Here is a 20,629-nt window from a genome sequence, read left to right as displayed (position 1 = left end):
CATATCATTTACTATTGCAGTATACTTTTATGGTTTATAAAATACCTGTTGATGCAATTTTTAAAAAACACTTATTCTTTCATTTTATCCTATATGAAATATTAGTACTCACTAATAGTAGCTTTTCTGCATATTAGCACTATTTCTTCATTGAAATAAAATACATTCCAGCAAAAATATTATCAAGGAAACAAAGCAAACAAACAAACAAAATAGTTTAAAATAAACACTGAGGTGTTAGGCGAGTAAGTTAGACAAAATACCTATTTTTAGTGAAACTGGTTCCTCTGAAACCGGTGAGGGGTTGGACAGAGGTTTGGACCAAAATAGATCAAGTGACTTAACTAAAATAAGAAGGAATAGCTTCTCAGTCCATGCCTGTATGTATTACAGGTTTGTACAGGTTTATTTGAATATTACTTAAGAATTTCACCAGTTAGCTTATCACAGTAAATTTCTGATTGAACCTCTTCTATACTGCCTAAAACCATATAAACTGACTGTAATGGAACTAAATTATGTACAAATAGGGAATAAACAGATTATCTGTGTGTAAAAAGATACTCTTTCTTGACCCAACCATAACTTAGACTCTGTACATTTTAGTCTCTTCACTTGATGGATGGCAGATAGCAAAAATTTCACATTAATTGGGAATGAAAACAGACTCCTTCAGAAATATGAATATAGGCATAAGAGGAATTCTTATAGTATGGTTGTCTTGGATTTTATTATTGCAACTCTTGCAGTGTAATCACTCTTGCAATTTATAATCAGAATTATAAAGCTGAAACAAAACATTTCAACCATAACAATTATTTTTGTGTTTTTTTTTTTTACTGTAAAAATATCAACAGATTTAATACATTCCTCTGCAACATTAATTTTCAGAAAGTTAACTTTTTTTCCATAAAAGCTATTTTATGTTATTATAAAACATGTCAAACAACTATGCTTTTCCACAGAAAATATTCGGATCAGACATGCAGCAACAGGATTGTCATATTACTGCATGTTCAGGATTTGGCCTCTTAACCTCAAAACATGTAATCATTTTAGACAGGTAGCTAAATTACCCCATAAATGGACTAGAACATAAGAATAATTCTTAATTAATTTCAAAGTAGTTAACTCAGTATCGGCAAAAGGGTAGCCACAATGGTACGTTGCTCAGGTGTTCAGTATGTCACATAACTGAGATGGATTAAACCTGTTTAGGTCAGACTCTTATTAAATCATGTATCTAATCATAGTTTCTTGATGTCTGTGTTTTCATGAAAGCCTTTTTGTGTCTTGAACATATGCTTAGGAAAGCCTCAATAGTGAGGTTATTTTAAAAATATGATTTTTTTTCATATTTTTTACTGGTGTTCACTGAACAAGAAAAAATTTAGAAGCAACATGGCTGGAAGAGGTATATAGCATTTTATTTGGTACTAAGTATTTCTTTAGATCCATCTTCTTGGTTGAAAATTACATCATTCTTTAACTTGTGTCTATCCATTGAGCAAATTAAAACTTTCAGTACAAATTTGCATGAGTAAATATTTCAATATGGATGGAGTACTTTGGATTGTAGAGGAGCTCATTTCAATTCTTTCCTAAGTTGACATGCCTGTAATGCTTCTAGCAGGGAAACTAGAGCAAACAGCCAACGTCCTGGGTTGTGGGGATACAAAATGGTTGGCGCTCGTGCCCGGTTGGTGCCCAGAGTATTCAGCCCTCTCTCTGGTGCTTGGTAATATTTTACTTCCCAGTGCATGAGGAGAAAATAATCTGCTTTTGATTGCTCCTTGCAGGAAGCCATTTGATTAGTGTGTTCATTTCCTGTTAGTTGTTAGATAACCAAATAAATTCTCGTGGTAGATAATTTCCAAACTTTCATGGTATTACAATTCAGTCACTCAGTGACTGAAAAATTCTGGCAGTAGACTCATTTCATTACTGTAGGCTTAGAAAAAATTAAATGAGAGATGTCAGGCTTTCATTGAAAAGTGTAAAATATTCATGTGCCTACTGAATTTAGTTAAGTATGAAAATTTAACCAAGTCAAACAGAGATAGGATGGTTTGATGTTTCTGTCAATGGTCCTTAAGTATCTTCATGTATGGCATTGAGTTTATGATAGTCAGACTGTCATATACACTGTTAAACATAAGAGGTCAGGATGATATGCTTGGAAACTGTGACTCATTTTGTAAAATTTCTTCTTTTAATGCTTTTTTGTTTTGGGCATTACAAGTATTAAAATTCTGTCTAATATCAGTAAACCCACTTTGTTCTCCTGTTTGATACTGTCATGATGGCTAATTTTATTTTGTTGTCTGTAAACGTTTCCAGTACTTATGAGAGATATTTGCCAAAAATTTATCCCTTGTTTATAACATTTTAAATGTCAGTGAGGCAGGTCACTAAGAGGCTCCTGCTGAGGATGGCAATGTGACTGTTAAATTGCCACTGTTAGGATCTGTCTCCACCAAGACTGCAAACTGTTGTCTATACTCTATGCAAAAAAAATGTGTAGTAACTGCACTCAAAGGGGAAAATGGGAAAAAAAAACCAAAACACCAACCCCAAAGCCTCTATGTGTATTACATTTAAAACCTACATCTTTTTCTTAAAGAGTCTGTAGTCTAGAATGGTAGAGAAGAAAGAGTGGCAGGAAGAGCCTGCTGATATCTCCTATTTAATAGCAATGAAGGCAATGAATGAGTTGTTTCACGCAATGTATGGTTTTCAGTAGCCAGCTGTGACCCATATTTAATTAACAAGTTTATCCTGAGCATCTCCTGGTATAGCATTGAACAAAGTCAATGGTGTTCCACTCTGAGGCAGTTGAATTGAATTTACATACCTTAGAATATATAATGTAGCGTATTTATGAGCGGATGGTGTAGAAGACAGAAAGTAGGTGTTGTCAGAAGGTCATTCAGCTGCAAACCATACATATAACAAGTGATCCTTTACGAAACAACTGCTATTTTATCTACTGACTGGATATTAATTTAAATGTTTTTGAGTGGTTTTTTTCTCCAAGTGGATGAGCAAGAAAATAAATGGAGTGAAACACAGATGTTCAAATATATATGGGTCGTTAATTAGGTGTACAGAAACAGCTTTCAGTGGGTCTCAGATGTGCAAATAACTATTTAAAATGAAGATTGTATTTTAAAACAAAGTTTCCTCTTCTTTAAACATGACAATTTAATGTTCTAGGTCATTTAATTCAGTAATCAAAAATCTACATTTTAAATATTGTTTTTCTCAGCTCTCATGAGTAGATTGTATGATTTTTTCCCCATTTAAATTAAATAAGCTCTACTGCAAATGTAACATTGTTCTTTGATTCCAAATTAATTGATCCCTATATTAACCCAACTTTTAATTAGAAGGTACTCTGTGATTTTGACAAGAAAATTTGAGTATGCATGTGAGCTTGAAGAAGAAGAAGAAAAGATTAAATGGGAAGGTCAGAGTAATCTCATTAAGTTTCCCATTAAGTCTTGAAGGCTGAAACATAGACCAGGTTTAAGTTGCCTGAGTTTGGCCATAAAACTCCCATCCACACTAGTTGGGTCAAAATGTACTTTCAAGATTAGAGGAGACTCTTTCTGAGCATGAGTAATGAGTTAGTTATGTACGAGGTACCCTTCAGTCCCTCTCCAAAGGCAGGTAGAAGGAAAAGAGGAGCCTGCTGCACTAGAATTGCACAGGGCTGGTCTCTCGCCTTGACACTGACATTGAAATAATTTAATAATGTCACTGTCAATGATATTGACGTTTTCCCAGTCATTGTATTCTCAATAATAGCAGTCTTTTGTAATACATCTGTTACTTTGGAAGTGTCTCTGTATGTGGGTATATATTTGTTTAAAATATGAAATGTTCATATTATGGAAATTACTTTATTCCAGCAGATAAACATAGCTGTTATGTTATGTTACCTAATGAATTCATTTTTATCTCTCTAAATAATGAGAGGAAAAGTTTTTAGAGGAGCTTATGGCATGTGGTATCAAAATGCACACTGTATATAAATGAACTCTTTCAGCTGTTGTTGCTGTAAATGAAGCTTCAACCATATTTAAAAAAAAAACCCATACCATATTAAGACCAAAATGATAAGAACCCACTTCTATTTAAAAATTAGAAAAAAATCTCAGCAGTATATATAAAAAAAGTTTAAAAGAAGTATCAAAACTACAGTCTAAAAACCCAACCATCTAAAAACTCAACCTTGTTAAAAACCCCAGCTGTTTAAAAAGAAACCATATTAAAAAGCACAGCAGAAAACTTCAATGACTTAAAAAACCCCAACCTTCTAAAATATTAACCATATTAAATGAAATAATCTAAAACCTCAACCACATTAGAAAAAAATCTGTATAAAACCCAACTTAAAATACTTTAAAAAAGTATTAAACTACACAGTATAAATACAACCATATTAAACAACCAAATATATAAATAAATATATAAAAACCCGAGCTCTATTATAATCCAGTTGTAGGAAAAGCAAAAATATGAGGTAAATCATATAAACTATATCAAAATTAACCATACTAAGACCAATCCCCTTAAAAACCCCCAGCACTGAAAATCAGCCATATAAAAACCAACCATAAACAACTCCAACTGTAATGTAAACCGGAGTTTAAAAAAGAAGTTATGTAAACCCTACCAGGTAAAACCCCCACTGTATAAAGACCAATTGTATAAAACTCCAACCCTGTAAAACCAAACAGTATGAAAATTCAACAGAAGAAAAACTAACTGTATTACAAAACCAAGATAGAAACCTCAAACCATATTTAATAATGACAGTAGAACAAGCCAACCATATGAAAAACTAACCATACCAACTAGCAACCATAATAAAACCATATAAAAAACAACTATGTAAAAAACAACTGTATAAAAGCCCCACTTTATTAAAAACCAACTGTGAAAAACAAGTGTAACAGAACTGTAATTAAAACACACCATATTATTAAAACCAAACCTCAACCCAGTTAATAACAACCTTGTTAAAACAATATAAAACCCAACCATGTAAAAACCAGCTGTATAAAAAGCAACCATATTAAAACAACTCCATCAAGAACAACTGCTTTAGAACCAACCATATGAAAAACAACTGTATTTTAACCAAACATGTGAAAAACCACCATGCAAAAGCCAATAGTGTTAAAAACCAAATGTGCAAAAATGAATTCTGGAAAAAAACAATCATTTAAAACCTAACCATATACAAATCCAACAGTATGAGAAACCAACAGTATAAAACCTAACCGTATTAAGAAAACAAGGCATAAAAACGCAACCATATTTACCAACCAAAGTACAATAAACCAACTGTATAAAACCATATTATACAAAACCCCAACCGTATTAAAATCAGCCTTGTAAAAGGGTTGTGAAATCCAACCTTCTTAAAATCAAATGTGCTAAAACCAGCTGTGTAGGAAACTAACCATATTAAAACTAACTGTGTAAAAAAATGTTGTATAAGCCCCAAACGTATATAAACCTAACAGTATGAAAAAGCAACTGTATGAAAAACTAACAGTATAAAACCTAACTGTATTACAAAATGAAAGTATAAATAACCAACTATTTTAAACAACCAAAGTGTAAACCAATGATATAAAAAAGCCCAACTGTATTAAAACCCAGTAATATAAAACCCAGAAGCATAGAATGTCAACCATAGAAATACTCGATACCAAAAGAAATCTTATAAAAAACACAACTATATTAGAAACTGATTGCTTTAAAACTCAACCAAACAACCAACTGTATACAAACAATGAACTGCTTAAAGAGACAATCATATTTTTTAAAAAATTAAACCCCAATATACTAACCCTATTAAACAATCCAAGTGTAAAAAACCAACCAGATAAAACCCAGCCATATTAAAAAGAATAGTAGAAAAAACCCAAAGGTGTAAAACAAAATATAAAACCCACCGACCGTTTAAGCAGCCAACCATATCAAAGCAAACTGCATTGCAACCAGCCGCTTCAAACACAGCGGCACTAAAGACAAACATTAAAAAACAACTGCAGTGAAAACTAACCATATAAAAAACTGTAAAAAACAAATTGTATGAGAACCAAGTGTATATAAACCAACCATGTGAAAAACCAACCGTATTAAAAACAAAGTGTAAAAAACCCTGAGCCTCAAACACCATCTAAAAACGCCATGCATCCAAGATAATCATCTAAAAAACAGCCACACACAAATCAGCCATATAAGAACACAATCATATAAAAAAAGCAAGAACCAAGAGTAGAAAAAGTACTGTATAAAAATCCCTGAAAAACTGTCAGAAGAGCCTACCCTATTAAAAGGTAACTGTGTAAACACAAACAATATAAAAACAAACTGCATCAAACAACCAAGGCATAAAAGTCCAGCTATATTTAAGAGCCAATGTATAAAAACCAAAATGTTTAAAAACGCAACCATATTAAAACCAATCATACCAAAAGACCGACTGTAATAAAAACTACTGTAAAAAACCCAAAAACTTCTAGGAAAAACAACCGTGCTAAAAACCCCAATAAATTAAAACTAACTGTGTAAGTGTAGAAAAAAAATTGTATAATAAACAAAAGTTTAAAAATAAGCCACAGAAAATGTATAGAAGCCTAACATTCAACCCTACCATATAAAGAACCAACTGTATAAAAAAAATATACAAAACCACAGCATAAAATGCCAGCTGTAGAAAAAGTTCAAAGTATAAACCCCAAACAATATAAAAATCCTAATGTATAAAAACCCCTGTATAAAACAGTATTTAAAAAATACAAAAAACCTAACTATACCTAAAATGAATTAAAAACCCAACCATATAAAATCCTAACTGTATAAAACCCAAAAGTATTACATTACCAAGCTTATATAAAAACACCAAAAGTATAAAACCACTACCACCACAACAAAAATGTTCACTTACGGGTGCTGTCCTTGTTTCTGTCAGAATTTAAATTAAAGGTGTGTTAATTTAACTTTCAGCTCGTGGGTTTCAGTAGGCTTTTAAAAATCCATCCACAGCCAGCTGGATGCTCTGAATTCAGTCAGTCCTGTCAAGGCTTGTTCTGCTGTTTGATCATTGTTGAATCAATGACAATCTCACCTCCTCTGTGCAAAAGAAATGCAAAAGCTTCTGTAGAACATCGGTTGTATACATCAATTAATGTATAGCCTAGATTTCATTTAGTTATGGGACTTGACAAGGTCAATTATTTATTTACAGTGTTAATACGTGGACATATTCATGGTAGACCGTCAAAGCAGAAATAGAGCTGAGGTGGTTGCGAGGGCTTTTCGGCTCATTGCTCTGTTGGTTTGACACTGATTTAACCTCATTAATTCAGCTGAGTTACATTGATTTACACAAATATTAGAGAAATAGGAGAAAAACATTATTAATAAAGTAGAATTCCAACAATTTTAAAATGGCATGCAAATGCCAAACTCCATCTTTTTAGAGAACTACATTGTCATGCCGTGATCCATTTTTGAGTCAGGTCAGAGAAGAAACTGTGGCAGAGCTATCATTTTACTGCTGAAAACCTGATCCAATTAATCTGTGTGATCAGAACAGAATTGGAATATAATTCTGCTATTGATACGCAGCTACACTCACCAGCTGAAGTACTGTATGACCTTAATCTGTTCTAATTAATAACATTTAATAAAAGGTTCTCATGTGCCTGTTCAAAAGCTCTGTATGGGTGCAAGTTTCAGATGGATGCTGTTCTGGCTTGGGCATTGCCAGCACACATGGTCACTGGGTAGCAGTTACAAACACATCAGATTGCCTCCATCTTCCTCATTGACCAAAGAGGAGGAAAAATGTTCTATGGTGTGGTGAGTCAGAGCAGAAGCCTTTACTGAGTCGTGCTGTGAGGGTTATTAGGGCACTTTATTGATTACAAAGGAAGACTGGAGATATATCCTTACTAGGCTATAGTTAATGTTTACAAATACGTTTCTAAATCCCTGTTAAATTGCACTTGTTCAGCCCCATGTTATTCCCAGCTGCAGCTGGGGAAATGCAGCAAGGGCTTGCCCAGCTGCAGCTGAGCTGTGGGGTGGTGGTGATGGTGGCATGAGGACTGGGCAGATCTCTGCCTGAGTCTCAGCTTTCAGTACAAATTTTCTTGACTCTCAGTTAAAATGAAGGTGGAAGTTGAAAGAAAAGAAATTATCTGTAACTTGAGCAAATATGACGCAAGTGAGTCATCACAATGTCATGTAGAAACCAGCTACCAGTTTTATAACTTCTCAGCAGAGGCATACTTTAAAAAATAAGTCACTTTTTAAGACATAGGCAGGACATGTCATTTCAGCTGATGTAATGTACTGTAACATCTAATTTAACTTTTAAAACTCATCTAGTATCATTGCAATGTATCAGGACACTAACCCTTCACAGTAATGGACTTGGCAAAGAGAAGTAAAGGTGTCTCCACTGGCAAATACTGAATGTGTGGGAAATAAATTCTGTAGTGACCTGTCATGCAGCTCAGTAATGTCAAATATGTAATTTTCCTTAGGACACTGTGACATTAATTCAGGAGCTGGTAGAAAGTATCAGATATAAAGCACAGTCCCCCATCCCTGTCTTAGTAACCCTGCTTCCGCAGTGCTGACATAATGGGAATGATCTGACGTGCATGGGTAATGTGTGTTGGGGAATAGGCAAAGGTACAGACGGCACAGTTTAATTATGTCATGTCACTTTCTTTAAAAATAGTTGTGCTTATTTGATTGCTGCATAATTGCATTCGGTGAAAGAAAAGTCTGATTTCCTTCCCAGTATACAAAAGCCTCTGTTTTCAAGTCCCAGGCAGACTTGTTCTCTGATTACATAAATATATAAAATGTCCATGTGGAGAGAAAAGTCACTTTGTCAAAACAATAGCTTGATGGTGTGTATGTACTCTCCCCTATCATTTCCATACTGTTTTCTCAGTTTGCTAATCACAGTAAGTTCAATTAGTCTTCTTCATGCTATAAATGTCCTCTCTGTTTTCTAATGCGTCACATAACTGAGGACAGTGGGAGCTCAGAGTGGTTTAGGAACTGATTGCCCTGGGGAGGTTGCAGTGTCTCGATCGAGGAGATATTCAGAACCCAAGTGGACACCACCCTGGTGTGGTGCTGTTCCTGCTTGAGCAGGTGGTGTAGGGGATCTGTAGAGGTCACCAACCTCAACCATTTTGTGATTCTGTTTTTAAATCATGTTTTTGAAATCATGTTTTTGTCAGCTTGGGTTCCTCTCAAAGCCTTAACTTCAGACCAAATGTAATGTCCAGCTGTAGTTGTGAGACCTTGCTGAATGTTTTTTGCATGTTCTTTTTTTCAATGGAAGTTGTCTTTTCCTCAGAAGTGACATTTTAGTTCTGAGAAAAATCTTCTGTTGTCTGTCTGGAAAAGGATGTCTACACAAATTTGTTCACAAAGAGATTCAGTTTCTTGGAATATTTTGTGTTGTGGGTTTGAACACCAGTAGTCCCAGTTCAGGACGGCTCTTAACTGTGTGGTAGCAGTCTCTTTTTTTTCACATACACAGATCTCCCCACCCTCCTCCAGTGTTAGACATTTGTTTGGAGTGATCCCAAATTTTGCAAATCAGGATTCTAGTTTCCAGGACAATCCTATCAGTTACGCATACTCTGTAAAGCCTCACCCATTTTCTAAGCTGTGATACCTCACCTAAGGCATAAGGTGCCTTTTCACCTTGCCATCCGAGCATGCATAATACCTATCTCCCTGCATTTCTGTTTGACTCGATGATCATTGACATTTTTTCAATGCTAACAGCCACTCAGCTGTAGCTATTTTCCAAATAAATCTTCCTTCTAAAACCATTTTCATGCACTGAAAAGGAGTGGGGGTTTGCTTAAGGGTTAAGACCTTGTAATTGCCAAAGAAGAATAAAGGCATTGAGCAGTTTTATCACATTTTGCTGAAGAAAAGGATTTTGTTCAGAACAATGCATATTTCTTGTTATTTTGCACCTGAGTAAAGTGTACATGTATTCCTGATGTGCCATAATGAGAAAAAAATTATTTTCTTTTTTCTCATGTACTCGTAGTAATGTCATAAGCCTAAAAAATCTTATCTGCTACTCTCAAAAAGGCAACAATTGGGACAGACAGGGCTGACACTGTGGTCTTCACGTGGAGATAATAGCAGAGCAAATCAGAAGGAAAGCTGTACAGAATATAGAAGACCGTAGTAATAGTCCAGTTTAGAAAAAATGCTGTCACCACTTGTACACCAAAACAAATCTTTTTCCTGAGGAAGGCTTAAGACAACTTTAATCTGCATGTGGCTAATGGTTTACTTTGTATAAAAATTGCAATTATTATAAACAGAATATGAAATTTTGCTAGAGTAAAAGTAACATTATGCTATGTGCATTAAATGTGGTGTTCTGAACAAGTTCATTTCATTCATACATTCAGTTTGTGCTTCTATATAGGAGCTCTGCTCTGCAGAAGGCGTGCTTTATCAAGATGTGAGAAATGTTTGCTTCAGAAAAAATTACTCCAGAATTAAATTAAATATGATAAAAACTCAATTTACCATGATACAGTTTGTCAGTGACTCACTGATAAGGGCAGCAGCTGCAAGAAGGTAGGAGATGTGCTTTCAGGGAGTGCTGTGTGGGTGTAGGAGATGGTGTTAGGGGAATGGCTTTATGCACTGAAGCTGCAAGATGAAACTGAAATCGTAGTTCTTTGCCTAGATAATGCTGATAATGAAGTGCTGTAGGAAGCATAAAAAAGTTTATGCAATACAGACTGGCCAAATTAATCTAGAGCATAGTTCCTGTCTGGATTATAAAAAATACCAACACTGTATTGTTGGAGAAATGCAGAAAAACAATTTTGGAAATTAACTGAGAGTTTTGGGATTTTGTTTTAAATTTGATTTATGTGAAAGCCTACGTGGTGATTGCTCCTTACCTTTAAAATTGAGCAGGGTCCCTAGTATTTTCAGTGTAATGCCATGGCTATATTTGATCAATTTAATAATCAAGTGGTAATAAAAACTTAGATTTCAACAGATTTCAGAACAACAAGTAGGTTTTGGATTTGTGAATACTTCTTTAAAGAAGATCAAGAAAACACTTCAGTAAGAACTAACCTGAGTCATGCTGAAACCTGACTGAATTATGGAGAGAAGAGAATAGCTTTCAAATTAGGCATATGCTGAAGTGCTACTCTGATTCTTTTCAAAAAAGATGATTCTTCTCAAAATCAGGCCTATAACTGCCCATACAACAGCAGTCTTGACAAAACTGCACTGACAAATTATTCAGATTGTGGATAGTCTGTCATCGTCTGACTGGCATTTAGAGGAAAAGGCAAAAAGCATTTATTTCAGCACTCACTTGGGTAAATTTGATAACTGAATCAGGGAATCAGAAGAAATGTGTATGTCCAGTGACGTGTTCACAAACTCTGTTCCAGAGTAAAATAAGCCTTTTTGAAAGCTTGAATGTAATTTTCCTGGTTATAAGTATTCACTGAGATACGTGAAGACATTCAAAAAGAGATAGAACAATATGTAAAAATCAGTTCATTGCAGTGAATACGGAGCTGTTGTGTCTGGCCACTGATTCAGTGCCAGCCTAAGGCAGTGTTGACTAGGATTTTTCAGAATCCTGATGCCTCTTTGATACGCTTTGCAAATATGTGAATTAATGTAGTTTCAATGGGCAAATAGCGATCCCAGAAATTATCAGCTATAAGGAGTAATTGCTAGTCATATGGCAATTTTACTGCACAGGGCAAAAATTGAATAGAAATGGAGACTAAAATGTTCTTTCAGCTGAAAAGATGTTAGTTACAGGTTATACTAAAGGTATGCTGGAACTAGTCTCAGGATAAATAGTTTGCAGAATTGTTCCCATGGGCTCTAAGTTCCCTCTGAAAAACAGAACAGATAGTGCCATGAAAGCGAGGGGAGCAGTCCCAGCAAACAGCACCACATGACTTAAGTTTATGAAGGCTGAGGGTGATACTTTTCCTTGAGGAGCCATCCTGGGAGGAGGCAGAGATATCATGTAAAACAGTGAAACTTAGCCCTGGACTGAATCCAGATTTTTTTTCTCTCCCTTTGGGAATAAGATGAAAAAAAGTATGTCTGGTGGGTTAGCACTCCTGGGAGGTATTTGAATCTTACAGCAAAGAAGTTAGAGTCTATGCTGAATAGAAACAAATAGTTACAATATTTTTAGTTACAAAACAGTCAGACGGTTTTCTGACTTGTAAAAAAAGACTAAATCAAGGAACAAGGTCCGTTTTATGTTGGAGGAAGTTATGAAGTGTTCTATTGTTCTCTAGATAATATCATTGCATTTCTGTGGAGAATGACTGTAAATTTCTTCCTCCTTCCCTCTCTTTAATCGTCCATTAGTCCAAGTAATGATACTGTGCTTTGGAGGTAGGAATGGTGGGGGGCGCCCAGGTTTCCTAAACCCCAGTAGTCATTACGGAGTCCTTCATAGACCGTTAGGTCCCCAGAGTATCCTGCCAATGGTACAGGAAGCCTTAAGGAGGGCGGGGAGAACTGAAGTCTTTACACATAATCCCAAAGGAGTGTTTTAGGGAGAAATACTTGTCACACCTGAAAAACGAGCGTGGCTTACTCTCCTGCTGGGCTTTGGCCAGTAGGCCTTGCAGCAGTGCTGCTGAGCATCACCAGCTCTTTCCCTCTCTCTGCCTCTGAGGCACTGTTAATCAAAATTATCTTTTTCTGGTTCAATTTGTGCCAAGGTTTCTAACCCAAAGGCATTGGAGTAGCTTTTAAACCTCACTGAGCTCTTTTGGGAATCTCCTAATTGCACACATGGTCCTTCTTAAAAATGACATCTATTTACAGGTCATACTCTTTTCTTCTGAATGCTCACAAACCATATGTTGCAAAACAAATATTAGTACATGTTTTAGAAGGCCATGACTTCCCATGGGAATAAGCCCGAAACTAGACCTTACAAAAGTGCATTTTGCCACTTTCCCTTAGCTGCTCAAAGCCCCTGGATTTGCAAATGTACCTGGTAGATAATTGCCTACTAACAGTTAGGACCTAGTCTTTTTCTTAGTTGGATTTTTAGACTGTGAATTTATCTTTTTATTCAGTGTGTAACTCCTCATAGTTTCTTGCAAGAGTGGTAACTTTTGAGAAAAGAGGAAAAAGAAATTTAGTTTAAACAGAGTTCTCATTATTACAATATTGTTCTTATTAATAGTCTGTGCAGTTTTGTGTCCATTTGTTTTGGATGTTTCTGAAATCCTCTTGATCTGAGCACATATATAGAATACATTATATAGGCTATAATATATTGTATAGAACAATAATATATATTATATAGAATATAAGAAAGATTACCTGAAACACAGAAAAGACTCAGTTTTTATCTATCACTACAGCTACTGTCTTAATAAATAATGCTAATAATTGGTCTATTAGAATTCCCTGTAAAATTCTGACTTAATTTTGCTTCTGAATTACCAAGGGTGGTTCTGGAAAAAGACTATCATTTATATCGAAAGAATATCATTTGCATTTTCAACTGTAATATAAAATTAATTTAATTCCACTTCATTTCTTCATATAATTTTCTTCAACATATAAACTTTGTTTTAATTACAAAGGAAAAACATCTAGTAAAACCACACATGGCAGTTAATTTCATGCCATCACATGGCTGTTTGTCAAAATTTTCATTAACTTAATCAATATTTGATGATGCAAAATTATTTTTCTCTAGTTGGTTGGTTTTCCAGCCTTGCGATTACACAGAAATGTCTATAGTTTGTTTGCAAGACTGATTTCTTAGCACAGGAAATTAACTTTATTTTTCAAATTAATGAGTAAGTGGAGCCTTTTCTTTAAGGAGAAGTGGCAAGGGGAAGATTAGCACATTTCCTTCATGAAAAATAAAGGAAATGTAATAAATTGGTTACAGAGATGTTAGAAAAAGGTGAAAGAGCTTTAAAAACATGCGGCTTAGATTTGCTTTCAAGAATTTGGAAACTGAAAAGGTCCCTCCTCAACTCTATATTTAGAATCAATTAAGAAGGATAATGCCTTTTCAGGGGACCTGGCACTCATCTTGTCAGTGTAATAAGAGTCCTTGTGGCCTTTCCTGGATAAGCCTCAGCCACCCCTATTTAAAGAGAGAGGGCTGTTGCTGCCTTCCAGGGATAAATGTCATCTTTAGGCTAAAAATTGTTTTGGTGCTAGTGAATAAAGTCTTAGCTAGATTTTTTTAAGCTATGAACTGATAGCCACTGGTTTCCTTCTCTCATTTGCCTGTTGTAGTCTGCCAAAATAACAACTGAATGCATAAAGCTCTTACAGCATCAGGCGTCATCTCGCGTTAAAGCAAAGGACACCTGTGCGAACACTGCAGTGCTGCAAAATGGGTTGAAGGAAATTTTTCCCGTTGAAAGAGTCAGGCATTAAAACGTGACCCCATAATGTCCTTTAGTCTGGTTTGCAAAATATTCACTGTTTTCTGGAGCTCATGCTGTAGATTCTAGAAAAGCAAGTGCAGCTCTATGTTAATTGGCAATGAGTGGTTCTGTAATAATATTTCACAAGAAGAGAAAGAGGAAAACTCTAAATGTTGCTACTACTGTTTATATTATAGCCCAGGCAGGGTTTGCCTAAGTCGGGCCAGGCTTTTATTAAGCATCATACAAGCACAGAATTGCAAGAAGACACTACTGTGAAGAGGTTCCAATCTCAATCCATAAAAAAGGACACATTATTATCTACTTTTTGGCATTTGCAATTGGGTAGTTAATTTTTTTTCTCACAGTATTTAGATAATCTGAGAGGCAGGATTTTAGTCCAGTTCCATTTTATTGTCACAGTTTAAAGTCTCAATGCTGGTGCATTTTTGCACATATTGAATATAGCCTGCAGGTGGATCCATTGAGGAAAGAGAAATTCAGTGTAAATTAAAAGCCTACACTGTGTAAGATTCAGTATTGCAGCTGTTTACACTCCCATGTTGTATCTGTCTTTTTTGAAAAATAAATATTACACAAATAATGTTCACTTTTAGAAAAGCCATTTTTTCCATTTCAAACCTCATACCCTATGACAGAAAACACAGTGAACTCTTCTAAAAGTGAATATACTTGTACTCCTCATGCCAACAGGGATTTATGTTCTTAAATTCATTAATTCTTTTGCCTATTTTTTTTTTTTAATTTGGAAGGGCAACAAGATGGTTTTTCTCAATGAGCCAGAAAAACCATGAAACAGATGTACTGGCCACGTGAATGCAAAGGGGACAGTTTCTCTAATGAAAGCTAATGTAGTTTGGAGAAAGAGTACTTGAATAGCAAACATTTTGGCAGCGTTCCCTTCTAAGCATACCTTTGTCTGTTCAGAGATTACTTCCCAAGAAGCGATATTACCAGCTAGCCAAGACGGTGGTAAAAATGGCATTTTAGCTACTGGGCAACTGGCATATCAAGCCACATGGCAGGTGGTTTTATGCGTCAACTATCCCCAACATTTCCGAGTAAGAAAAGCTAATAATGTCATGGTTTCTCCAAATCTTGATGGAGACTCCTTAGAGCTATTTAATCCCAGCTGCAGTGAACCTTAAATCCCCACACAGCCAGAGAAACCACTCATGGTTTAGAACACTTTTGTGGGAGAAAATATCATTAGGCTAAGTGATCCAACGATTTTCAGGCTGTAGGCTATGAACTCTGATGGTCCAAAGTAGAAATGTGAACCTTGCAAGTTTATTACCCCTTAATCAACTCAGTGCACTTTGCTATCAATTAACAGTTAGTAAAGTCCATATTTGCTTTGAAGAAGCAGCAGATTAGTAGTAATATAAGCAAGAATGTTAGCATCTTTTAATATAGATAGTAAATTGTTCAGGATATATTAATATTAGAACTAATAGAAGCAGTGTTATATCTTGCTGTGTGAAAAAGGTACATTGTTTCCCAGAAAATCTCTGACAACTGAGAACTTGTCGTTCCATTGAAGGTCATATCGTTCATTTATTTGCTTTTTTGTGTTAATTGTCATTGTGTAAAGGAATGAGAGATGAATAATTAATATTGAGAAGGGCTAAGATTTTTCAAGCATTATTTATGAATCTGCTACGTATATTTTTATGAAACAAGGATTTTCAGTACTTTTTGTAAAAAATCAACAAGTACCCTTTTATCTTATGTATATTTAAAGGATTTGAACAGAATATGTAAATATATTTATTTTCTAGGTTGCTGCATTGTAATAAACAGAGCAATCCCACACTTCTTGTGACCTAGGCAAATGAGTGATCTTTAAAATGCAGGACATACTGCTGCAGATTAACTAACGGAAGGACGTTAACATCACACCTGTAGACTCGATTAGAAACAGGCAGGGGGGGTGGGAATCCACGAGAACACTTCTGACAGTGTTTTCATCTTCCAGTCACTATATTTTTTAAGTCTTTTTTTTTTTTTTTTCCTTCTTTTTTCCAAGCTGCAGATTGCTAGCACTCTCAGAAGATAATTGCTCTTCAGATGCTCCCACATTTGCACAAAATGCCTTCTCCGTTGTAATTCTGCAGTGGTCACTGTGTGGTTGTACATAGGGCAAGTGCTGCACAGACATTTTGCACAACCTTAGGCTTCCAGTGGAGCAGAGCTGTAGGGAACGAAAGAACCTCAGGGGCTGCATTGCCCCCTAATCCAGTAGCATCCCCAGAGCAGCTCAGCAAGTACAGGGAGGCAGCAGGGGAATCTCAGCTCAGCCCTTTTTTTTCCTTCCTGGCAGCAGAGAAGCCTTTTTAGCTTTCTTTTCAGGAGATAATGTTTAATTTCTGTTGTGTTTATGTATGTCTCTGCTTGCCTGCATTCCCATTGAAATATATACCTCTGTGTATGCTATTACTGTTTGTGAACGGCTTTCAATATTGTATATATGAGCAACATCCTAGAATGCCTTCAGGCAGAAGCACATAAACCATTTACAATTTTAACTGATGCACACACATATTCTAATATAATAGGACAGGTAAGGTAGATGAATATGGATATGGAAAAGGAGCATAAGATGTTTTCAATAAAATTTAGCAGGACAGAATAGTGAGCATAAAACTGTAGCAATAATCAATAAATGTCTGGCAAGGTCCTTCTTAGGTAAGTGATAGAACTTATTACGAGAATGTTTTCTTACTGCATCTTCTAAAGCACACTATAATCTTTCAATGTTAAAGCAAAGATAATAAACCGATTTATATAGGGTAAAGTGTAGTCCACATAAAAAAAGAATCGTGAATGAGAATCATTTAAGAAAAACGAACCCCATGCAAACTCTCAAGGGATCTCTCCCACACAGTTTTTTGCTTTTCAGTCAAAAAGCCACTGCTGCAGCCATTCCAAGTTTTACTTTTTCACCTTCCCCCTGTTTACATTTTGTACCCACTTTTTCAATACATGCAGTTCTCACTGAGGAATATGACCCTCACGGAGTCACTGAGCAAAACAATTTATTAAAAGCCTATAAACCTAAGAATTTTCCCATTGCAAGGACAGTTTGAAGAAATTTGGCCAGAGGAGCCCAAAATCGGTGAGGGGTAGGGTGAGGGAACTGGGAACAGTGTGCAGGGTTGATCAGCAAAGGCATGCAGAAAAGACTGTACATGTGACTGAAGGAAACCAGATGACAAAATTCCACACTTGTTCACAAGTACTGAAGTCATTGCTTGTTCACGTTTGACAGTAAAATACTGCACCGTCTTCTGTCCTACTGAATGGCTTCAGTGAAGTCTTAACTATCTAGGTAAATGGGCCGCTACCACATTTCACTGCTCATCAGGCATATTCCCAGTAACGTTTTAGAGTCTTCGATCGAGCTGTTACCTAGATGCAATTTAAAGCCCCTTCTTTTATAGGTGCTACAACCATACTGCTCTAGTCCTCAAAATATTTCCCTTTCCCTCATTCTGTGCCACTCACAGAAGTCAGTCTAAATATTTCTTTTTTATACACTGCCCAAAGAAACCTAATAATTTAGTAGAATTGTCGCACTGGCTGTTTTGTTGTTCGTGCTCTTCTAATAACAGATTTATTGCTTATGTCTGCTTTGTAAGGTTTTCATTAGATCAACTCAAGCTTCTTAGCCCACAAACCTTTCCTCATATTTCTGTCATTCTCATTTTTATTATTCTCTGTGGAGAGGAAAGGAAAATGGGGTCACATTGCAGAATGTCATTTGTGTAAAAACAGAGGTTTCTACATATAAACTGGATCCAGCTTCCCTATAGGCAAGCTTGGGGTCTAGATAAATAACACCCTTCTTGAAACATGATGTGAAAATCTGTCTTTTCTGCCCTGTTGCTGCAGTACTTCTAGATGGTGCAATACCTTTTTCTTTCTAAAGTAGGTGTTCTCTCTGTATTTCTTCTACCCTGTAGAGTTATTCTCCTGTCATTACACCTGACAAGCTGTTTCCAGCTCCCCTGATTCAAGGCTCAGCTCATCCAGACTTGTATCGTCACCGGCAGGGTACCTGTGTTTCAGCCTCCAGCTTGTGTTCAGCTATTTCCTGTGTCCCGTGTCCCACCAAGTGTGTTCCCTCCGCTGTAGTGTGAGGGCAGGATGCTCCTCATGGCACAGCAAAGGTAATCGCCACAGAACTTGGATTTTCTTCTCAGCCCAATCTTGACAATATCAACATTCAAACAAATAAAACATGGTGCATCTCTCAGATACGTATAGTGGTTTTGATGGGTAGTGAGCTCACACCTTACAAAATACTGTTGGAACTTAAGGTGATGATTTGACTCAGAGAGTTCTTGTAAAATCTTAGACTTACTGAAAATTGTTGTGTTGCCTTAATCCATCTGTAAAACCAACAATATTATAAGAGATAATTTTCCTGTGTCACAAATTTCCTGGAAAATGTTTCAAGGTTTGTTCTTAAAAAAGGTAATAGAGAAAAAAATATTATTTATAATGTGTATTTAGATTTTTATATAGCGTTATTACTTATATATTACTGTAAAGTATAAATAAAAAATAAAATCTGTTGATTTATAATATCAACACTAGTAAAATTTGTCAAATGGCTACTTCTCACTTCGTACTCAACTAACCTTTTTGAAGTCAAGGAAATTATTTACCCAATAGAACTACAGATAATATTTAGCTGTAAGTATGTTTGAAATTTCAGGATAAAATGCACTGGGACGTATTATGTGACTCAGTACTATAAAAGCAATTTCTACCTCAATCTAGATACTTAATTTTTTTCCTGTCTATTTCCAAATAGCATGTTTTGTAAACACGAACCTTAGTGAAGTGCTCAGACGACCTCAGAAACTGCCCTCAGTCTTACACAGGTGTTTATTTGTAGAAATATTATTTGTAGAAAACACTTCTTTGCAGTGTTTTTCCTGTTCTTTTCACAGTTTTCCCTCTCTGTTCCCTCAAATGGCATCCTGCTGTGTTATGTCAAACATAACAAGAGGATGTAGCTTTTAATTTCTTGTATCTTTCTTCCCATGTTTCTGCTTCCTACAGCTTACCTGTTCATAAACTTCCAATAGAAAAGGAGAGATTAAAATAAGTGAAAAATAATCAATCTCTTAATCTCAATTTCATACCTCTTCTAACTCACACAATGCAAGAAATCACACTAATGAGAGAATACGCATGGATAACTTTTTGTTGCAATAACCTAACACTTAGCCCATGCTCTGAAGCAAAAGCTGTGGTCAGTAGGAAACTGTACAAATTATATTGTCTTCTAATTAACTGGACATGGAGGAATTTCCAGACAGATGACGAAGGCCACAAAGATCAAAAATGCACATTGAAATGGTTCTCTTTGACATAGGAAGGCCAGTGGCATACTGGACTCCTTGTCACTATCAATATGAGAATGCATCAATAAGAAAATTATAGGCATGATTTTATTTTGAGAAGTAGATTTCCAAAAGATTGCTACTGTACCTCTTATTACAGAATACTGCAAAGTCAGGTGCTTCAGTTATTCCAGTAATTTTCTGTTTTACTCAGTCTTGCACAATGCGCAATTAGAAGCATTGCTGTACCCAGTCCTTTACACGCATTTCATTTCTAACCGTGATAATGAAGCATGCTCCACATGTTTGTCTCTGGCCTCTCAGGCTTTGATACTCTATTCTAGACCCTTCCTTTCTCAATAAGAGTTACATTTCAGAAGGCAGTTAACAAAAAATGCAGCTTGAGATGCTAAAAGTGACATGTTGTGGCAGTGCTGATGTTTTTGGAAAGGAGAGAGCAGGGCTGAAGCTGCTCTCGTTTGTAGGATTCTCATTTTCAGTCTACCCACTTGTCCTAAAATGACACATACAAAACTGAAGAATCTATCAGAATTTTGTTGAGACTTTTGGCACATTGCTTAAGAATCGAATCTATCTCAGTGGAAAAGTGTCAGCCTATCCCTTTCACCAAAGTATGTGAAAATATTTAGTAATTATTCACTGAAAACATAGGATGGAAATGTTGCAAATACAGTGGCATCTCCAGCACGTCGAAGTGGTATTTGGTATCCCTCTATTTCTTTTTAATTTCAGGGA

This window comes from Falco rusticolus, chromosome 8 (assembly GCF_015220075.1).
Source record: "Falco rusticolus isolate bFalRus1 chromosome 8, bFalRus1.pri, whole genome shotgun sequence".
In the NCBI taxonomy this organism is placed as follows: domain Eukaryota; kingdom Metazoa; phylum Chordata; class Aves; order Falconiformes; family Falconidae; genus Falco; species Falco rusticolus.
The sequence above is the reverse complement of the archived record's forward strand: the minus strand, read 5'-3'. Positions refer to the sequence as shown.